Below are 7,947 nucleotides of genomic sequence, written 5' to 3'. Positions count from 1 at the left end.
TTTGAGTTTGAGACCCCTGCTTTAAACTGTTTGACTATTGCCCTTCTATGCTTTTATTTGCTATTACTGTTTGCTTTTGTTTAAAGCACATTGAATGAGCTCTGTGCATGAAATGCTCTATATAAATAAACTTGACTTGACAGTGTGAATGAAAGTAGTAAAATATGCATTTAATATACATTTATTATTTTTAATAAATTCAATACACATATTCTCTCTAGAACAGCCACAGTCACACCTCACTCTCTAGAACAGCCACATCTTGCTCTCTAGAACAGTCACACCTCACTCTCTAGAACAGCCACATCTTGCTCTCTAGAACAGTCACATCTCACTCTCTAGAACAGTCACACCTCACTCTCTAGAACAGCCACATCTTGCTCTCTAGAACAGTCACACCTCGCTCTCTAGAACAGCCACATCTCGCTCTCTAGAACAGTCACACCTCACTCTCTAGAACAGCCACATCTTGCTCTCTAGAACAGCCACACCTTCTTGAATTTCCCCTGGGGATCAATAAAGTATCTATCTATCTATCTATCTATCTATCTCACTCACACAGTCACACCTTGAGGACTAATACAAACACACTATCAAATATACCACCAAGACACTCATCGTGATCACACATACACACTACATGCACAGCCCACACATGCACACAAACAAACAAACACACACACACACACCCCTAACACCTGAACACCCTTACCCCCTGCAATCCAGTGCCCCTGATGTGGCCCTGATGCGGCCCTGATGTGGCCCGGGCTACAGCCCCATTAATAAGCGACCTACCCCAACCCTGCTACAGGTCACCTGCATACACTCCACGCTACAGACACCTCGGCTCCTTCACCCTTACACCGAGCCTGAGCACAGCAAAACTACCTACCCCTCTAATGGCAGACCACATCACAGCCCATCAGACACAACTAACCATCCAACTTCTAAATATTTCCTTGTGTCCTCGCAGAAGCGAAGGGAACGCAGCGAATAACTTCCAATCCACATCAACACACAGAACACAACCAAGTCTGCGTGTGACCTACCGGTTAGATCTTTGACTTATGCTATCGGTAACCCCGTGAGTCCCGTGGATCGGACAGCATTTCAGATCCGAGTTCAAATTAATCAGACTCCTGATCATTACACGCAGCAAAGGCAACACCAGCGCAGAAGAGCCAGAATCATCACTCAGAAGCCATGGTCTGCTCAACTGTTTCCCGTATTTTGTCTGTCTTCTGCTCTAATGAGTATGTACTTGTCTTACCGGAATCTAGAAGGCTACGGAACCACGGCCGAGTCGTTTCTTTACGTGCCTGTGTGGCAGACTTCCTCATTCACACAGTACAGTGTAGACTAGACAAACAGCTCGCGCTGCTCACTACACTGACGTCACTACACGGAACTGGTTTTGCCTGCACACGGTGGGCTCGTGGCACGCCTCCGGTGACTCCTTGTCATTTCTCTGATGTCGTTGTTGGGAAACTATAGTATTAAATTAAATGAAAATTAAACGAATACTCGTGCTATCCATACTGAATTGAACACAGAAAATAGCCTACCTAAACATAGCCTAGCCTACATGGACGCAAAATGCCACTGCCTCGTAGATAATTTACTCTTCCTAAATGCTTCTACCAGATAATGTTCTGAGTTCTCTTCCAAGGCCAGGTTAGGACTGGCTCATAGCCGACGGGGTGATATGGACACATTTATTGTTTTAATAAGTAGGCTATAAGTAGGCCTACATCTACTTTTAATAAACAATCTTTATTGCACTTTGTTTTGGTTTGTTCATTCATTCATTCATTCATTCATTCATTCATTTCATGAATTACTTTCAAAAAGAGTCTCACAGAGACACTATAGGTTACACTCTTATCACTCTTATGAGGAAAACTATAGACCACAGAATTTGTCCACTATAGTTAGGCTAGTCTACATTAGACCACTAACACAGCGGTAGCCAACTTTGAGATTGTGTCGGCATTTGTTCGGTAGGTAGCCTAAAGCTGCACTAAACAAGATTTTCTTTCGGGGTCCCGCTACAGTTGAGAAGGGCAGTAATAAACGAACTATATGCGTCTTTTGCAACAAAGTATGAACATAACTCTGAGAGAATGCACCGCACAACAGTAGCCTAAGAAACCGTGGTAAAGTTGGTTTTATATTGGACGTTGGATATTCGACACATTCGAAAAATCTATTTAGCACTGACTACGAGGGTCAAATTTGTGTCAAACCAACTTTAATGTGTTTAAACAAGACCTGCCTATATTACACAAAGCTTCTTTTGTCCAAAAACCCATGTTTTGATTTTATGAATTTTTTAGGCTGATAAAAGATTTCAATCTATTATGCGGCTTCACCTTTTGACTTACCCATACTAAAACACATCTCCTGAACTCGGCTTACTGCCCTTTCTAGTACACAAAGCTTCTTTTTCCCTAAAACCTACTCTTTGATTTTATACAATTTTTAATGTTAAATGTTTCAAATCTATTATGCAGCTTGCCCTTTTGACCTACCCATGTCAAAACACATCTGGTGAACTCGGATTACTGCTCTATGTAGTACACAAAGCTTCTTTTTCCCAAAAATCCATTCTTTGATTTTATAAATATTTTCTAATGTAAAAAAAATGCTTTAAATGCTATAAATCTATTATGTGCCTTTACCTTTTCACCTACCCATGTCAAAACACATCTGCTGCACTCAGCTAACTGCCCTATATAGTACACAAAGCTTCTTTTTTTCAAAAACGCACTCTTTGATTTTATATAAATTTTTTACTATTCAAAAATGCTATAAATCTATTATGCAGCTTGACCTTTCGACTTACCCATGTCAAAACACATCTGTTGCACTCAGCTAACTTGCCTACATAGTACACAAAGCTTCTTTTTTTCAAAAACGCACTCTTTGATTTTATATTATTTTTTTACTATTCAAAAATGCTATAAATCTATTATGTGCCTTCACCTTTTGACCTACCCATGTCAAAACACATCTGTTGCACTTGGCTAACTGCCCTACATAGTACACAAAGCTTATTTTTTCCAAAAACTCACTCTTTGATTTTATATTAATTTTTTACTATTCAAAAATGCTATAAATCTATTATGCGGCTTCCCCTTTCGACCTACCCATGTCAAAACACATCTGCTGCACTCAGCTAACTGCCCTATATAGTACACAAAGCTTCTTTTTTTCAAAAACGCACTCTTTGATTTTATATAAATTTTTTACTATTCAAAAATGCTATAAATCTATTATGCAGCTTGACCTTTCGACTTACCCATGTCAAAACACATCTGTTGCACTCAGCTAACTTGCCTACATAGTACACAAAGCTTCTTTTTTTCAAAAACGCACTCTTTGATTTTATATAATTTTTTTACTATTCAAAAATGCTATAAATCTATTATGCAGCTTGACCTTTCGACTTACCCATGTCAAAACACATCTGTTGCACTCAGCTAACTTGCCTACATAGTACACAAAGCTTCTTTTTTTCAAAAACGCACTCTTTGATTTTATATACATTTTTTACTATTCAAAAATGCTATAAATCTATTATGTGCCTTCACCTTTTGACCTACCCATGTCAAAACACATCTGCTGCACTCGGTTAACTGCCCTACATAGTACACAAAGCTTCTTTTTTTCAAAAACGCACTCTTTGATTTTATATAAATGTTTTACTATTCAAAAATGCTATAAATCTATTATGCGACCTGACCTTTTGACCTACCCATGTCAAAACACATCTGCTGCACTCAGCTAACTGCCCTACATAGTACACAAAGCTTATTTTTTTCCAAAGCCCACTCCTTGATTTTATAGATGTTTTATTATCAAAAAATGCTATAAATCTATATTATACATTTATTGAAAATTTAAAAAAATCCAGTTGATTTACACAGCCAAATGGAACTTTGGATGGAAAACAAAATATAGTTAACTTAATAAATATAAATGATGTATGTCTACCTACAAAGAGGTAGCTTGTTTTTTTGCATTTTTGAATAGTAATAAATTAATATAAAATCAAAGAGTGAGTTTTTGGAAAAAAGAAGCTTTGTGTACTATGTAGGACAGTTAGCTGAGTGCAGCAGATGTGTTTTGACATGGGTAGGTCAAAAGATGAAGGCGCATAATAAATTTATAGCATTTTTGAATAGTAAAAAATTAATATAAAATCAAAGGGTGAGTTTTTGGAAAAAATAAGCTTTGTGTACTATGAAGGCCAGTTAGCTGAGTGCAACAGATGTGTTTTGACATGGGTAGGTCAAAAGATGAAGGCGCATAATACATTTATAGCATTTTTGATTAGTAAAAAAAGAATATAAAATCAAAGAGTAAGTTTTTGGACAAAATAAGCTTTGTGTATTATCTAGGGCAGTTAGCTGAGTGCAGTAGATGTTTTTTGACATGGGTACGTCAAAAAGTCGATTCGCATAATAGATTTATAGCATTTTTATAAAGTAAAAAATTTATATAAAATCAAAGAGTGAGTTTTTGGAAAAAATAAGCTTTGTGTACTATGAAGGCCAGTTAGCTGAGTGCAACAGATGTGTTTTGACATGGGTAAGTCGAAAGGGGAAGCCGCATAATAGATTTATAGCATTTTTGAATAGTAAAAAATCTATCTATAAAGCCAGAAGCGTCTGTGTGTGTGTGTGTGTGTGTCTGTGGCACGCATATCTCGCTGACCGTTTGTCAGACTGACCTAAGATTTCGTATGTGACTCGCGCGTGGCACAAAGGTGTGCACTCTCGATTTTGAAGATTTTTGAATGCATATTTAAAAATATGCTTATTTACGTAGGACGTTTATCGCTGCACTGCACTGTTTCCAAGGGGACCAGTTTCAGGGGAGCTCCACCCCATGGATTGTGTACTGACAGTAGCCAAGGGGGCAGGCGAATTCCCGGAAGTAGAAGCATCGATGTAGCGGTGGTTATCAACTCTCTGCTAACCCCATAGAACGCCCATCCATTTAGGATTTTTTTGAACTCCCATAACTTCATATAACATATATCATGTGCCGATATTTTAGCTTCTGTGTTATCTACATAAACAATAAAAGGCAAAACAAGACTCGACTACCTCGTACGTAACGTTAGGTTCCCGTAAGAAGAATGTTTAGCATGTCCGGTTGAACGGAAGCTAACGCACTGAAGGGAGATAACCGTATTGTTTGGATAAGAAGCGTAGTCCAGCCAGCACGGAAACTCGTGAACAAAGCTATGTAGCCTACAATAGCATTGTAGCCTATGTTAAGGTAAAGCATAGAGGCAAGTAAACCTAATGGAAAAACAGTAGTTTTACCGTTAGGTAGTCTAACGATAATCATTTCAGAGGTTTTCGATGGATTGACGTAGGTCAGAAAAGTGGAAAGAAGATTAGCCTCAAGGCTATAACTTTTTTGTTTTATTTTACCATGACTGTTTTTGAAGATGATCATGTGTGGTAGTTTCAACATTAACACGACTTGATATCACTTGTGAGGATGATATAATAATAATACATAAATAAATGTTTAACTTTGATGACTTTGAAGGCGAAGGAAGTGTGAGAAGAATTTCTGTGTAGCCTATCTATCATATGAGTTACAAGATTCAGTTCGATGGCTAACGTCACGAAGTTAAGTGCGAGTCTGCGCAGTACTGGAGGGACCAACTGAAAAATGACTCAGTACCCTCCGGTACCCTTAGGGTGACCAGACGTCCCGAACAATTCGGGACAGTCCCGATATCCAAGCAGTTGTCCCGAATCCCGAATCCTGCCCTAATTGTCCCGAAAATTAAACTCAATCAGAATACTCAGTAGTTATTTTCTGATAAACATTAAAAACTGTCCGTAGAGAGGTTGAGTCGACTGCATGCAGCCCCCGACGGCGTGTCTGGATGCAGCCCCGGCTACTTTGTTTCTTTTTTGACGTTCTATAATTAGGCGCGAATATGCACTGATTTTAGCTCTTTTTTATTAATTCCTTGACATGGCTGATGTACCGGAACCCCAACACGCTGCTAAAAAGCAAAAGCGTCTATGCAGGTACCGGGAGGAGTGGGTGGAGGTACCCGTGGATTGACAAAGCCTTAAGCGACGAGATGAAAGCATTCTGCAAAGTGTGTAGAAGAGAGTTTGGTGTTTCTCACGGAGGGGAGGCGTCATGTGTGCAAAAAAAATATGTTCAGCCCAAGGCCGTAGCCATGATGTCAACATTGGGGGGGACCAAATCTGTGGTGCGGTGTGAATTTCAATAACAGAATTTCAATACATTTCCTGCCATGCAAAAATATTATTAAAATCACAAACAAGTCATTAGTTAAGTCAGTCAATTAGGATATACCAAACATTTGACGGACATAGGCACGGATGGATTATGAACCCCTGCATAGATGCAAAAAAACCCTCCCCTGTTAAGATAGGGGGGCCCGGGGGCATACTTCCCAGGAAGACTTAAAAAAAAAAAAAATGATCCTTTATATTATGACGACTTGTGAGTTTTGTGGAAATAGAAGAGAAGGGCGGAGAAGCAACTTCACACACCCTGAGCTCTTGGGCCCAGTAGGCCCATTCAATAATCCATCCCTGGATATAGACCTGTGGTATGACTCCATCCCAAAATGTATATTTTAAAAGAAAATACAAACTAGTATCTTTGATAACCTCTATATTACACTGAATGCTTACTCATAGGTTTGGACCTAGCCCAATCATATTTTGTATTTTGATTTTATTATTCTGGCGGCTAATCACACAATTTAACGTTGTTTGAAAGGGATGGGATTCAATATAGGCTAAGACAGGTCCCTCTTCTGTCTGACTCACCTCAAGTTACCCTATGCATTATAGGCTGGTTTCTGACAGAAATTACGTTTTGTGTTAAAATGTAGAAACACAGCCTTTATTTGGTGAATTGAGGTGGAAATTCCTTTCTTTGGTTAATGTCCGCGATTCACATTAACTGTAGGCTATCACCGCTATTGTAAAAGTTTTTTCAACTTTTGTGCCGTCGCCACATTTGAGTGCTACGTTTTGCCTGCATGGATGCGCGATTGAGTGTGCATCTAAATGTAACATGCAAGATGCAACAGCCATTTCTAAGAGGCTTGTTATAAACCGGTTCATTTCTGACATTACTACTAGCATATGAATGCATTATTTATGTTGTAAGACATGTGAAAGAAATGAATGACACAGACACGCACAAATTTAAATAAAAGGACACGTTTCACTTTCGCTATCATTGCGAGAGAATAGGCTACAATATGGAAAATGCTTCAAAGTTCCCTTTGAGTCTGATCAGCTTCAAAAATGAATGGGGTTTCCTTAGACAGTGCTACACCTTTCCAACAAGTTTTGTGAGAATTGTACCGATATCTTTTGCGATATTATTGACAGCCTACACCACAGCAGGAAGCTTTTGATAGCGCACGCCTCAAACGATAAACGCAAAACCTCCAGGACAAACCACTCACAGTGTACTCTCTGAAACCATGAATAGGTCACTAATTTGTGTGTTATTTACGTTTGATTGCATTTCAGATGGCGGAACTTGTTGGTTTCCTGTAGTAGCCTATAGCGTTTTTTTCTTTATTTTTTTGTATGTCCGAATATTGGGGGGGACATTTTGGTCACATCTGAATATTGGGGGGGACACGTCCCCCCCAAAGTCTGACTACGGCCCTGGTTCAGCCTAATGTCCGATGTCGTTTTAACATAGCCGAATCTACTTAATCTATACTTAATCTAACAATTATTTTGTATTCTTACTTAATGACCCATAGTTTTGGCAAGGCTTGTTATTAGTGTTAGGGTATTATCCTTATTTTGAAAGGTCTGATTTGCAATGTGTTTTGGTACAGGTTTGAAAATTCATTATCTTTTATAATAGTCTATGTAGGCCTACAACCCCCCCCCCCCCCCCCCCGCG

General features: G+C 39.0%; 1 protein-coding gene across 3 annotated transcripts in view; it reads right to left on the bottom strand.

The window, feature by feature from the left end:
- Positions 1-7,947, bottom strand: part of slc37a1 (solute carrier family 37 member 1) — a 76,091-nt gene that overhangs the window by 66,007 nt on the left and 2,137 nt on the right. The window contains exon 1 of one of the 3 annotated variants that reach the window (XM_076262884.1): positions 1,271-1,343. The exons of 1 other annotated variant lie outside the window; for it this stretch is intronic. The gene's annotated coding sequence lies outside the window, so the exon portion shown is untranslated. One more of the 3 variants, XM_076262885.1, reaches the window with a different exon arrangement.

This window comes from Alosa pseudoharengus, unplaced genomic scaffold (assembly GCF_046254945.1).
Source record: "Alosa pseudoharengus isolate Yale_2024_CS ecotype anadromous, Long Island Sound unplaced genomic scaffold, YU_APseudo_1.1 YU_APseudo_1.1_scf_3, whole genome shotgun sequence".
NCBI classification, from domain to species: Eukaryota; Metazoa; Chordata; class Actinopteri; order Clupeiformes; family Clupeidae; genus Alosa; species Alosa pseudoharengus.
This window is presented reverse-complemented; position numbering and strand designations above follow the sequence as displayed.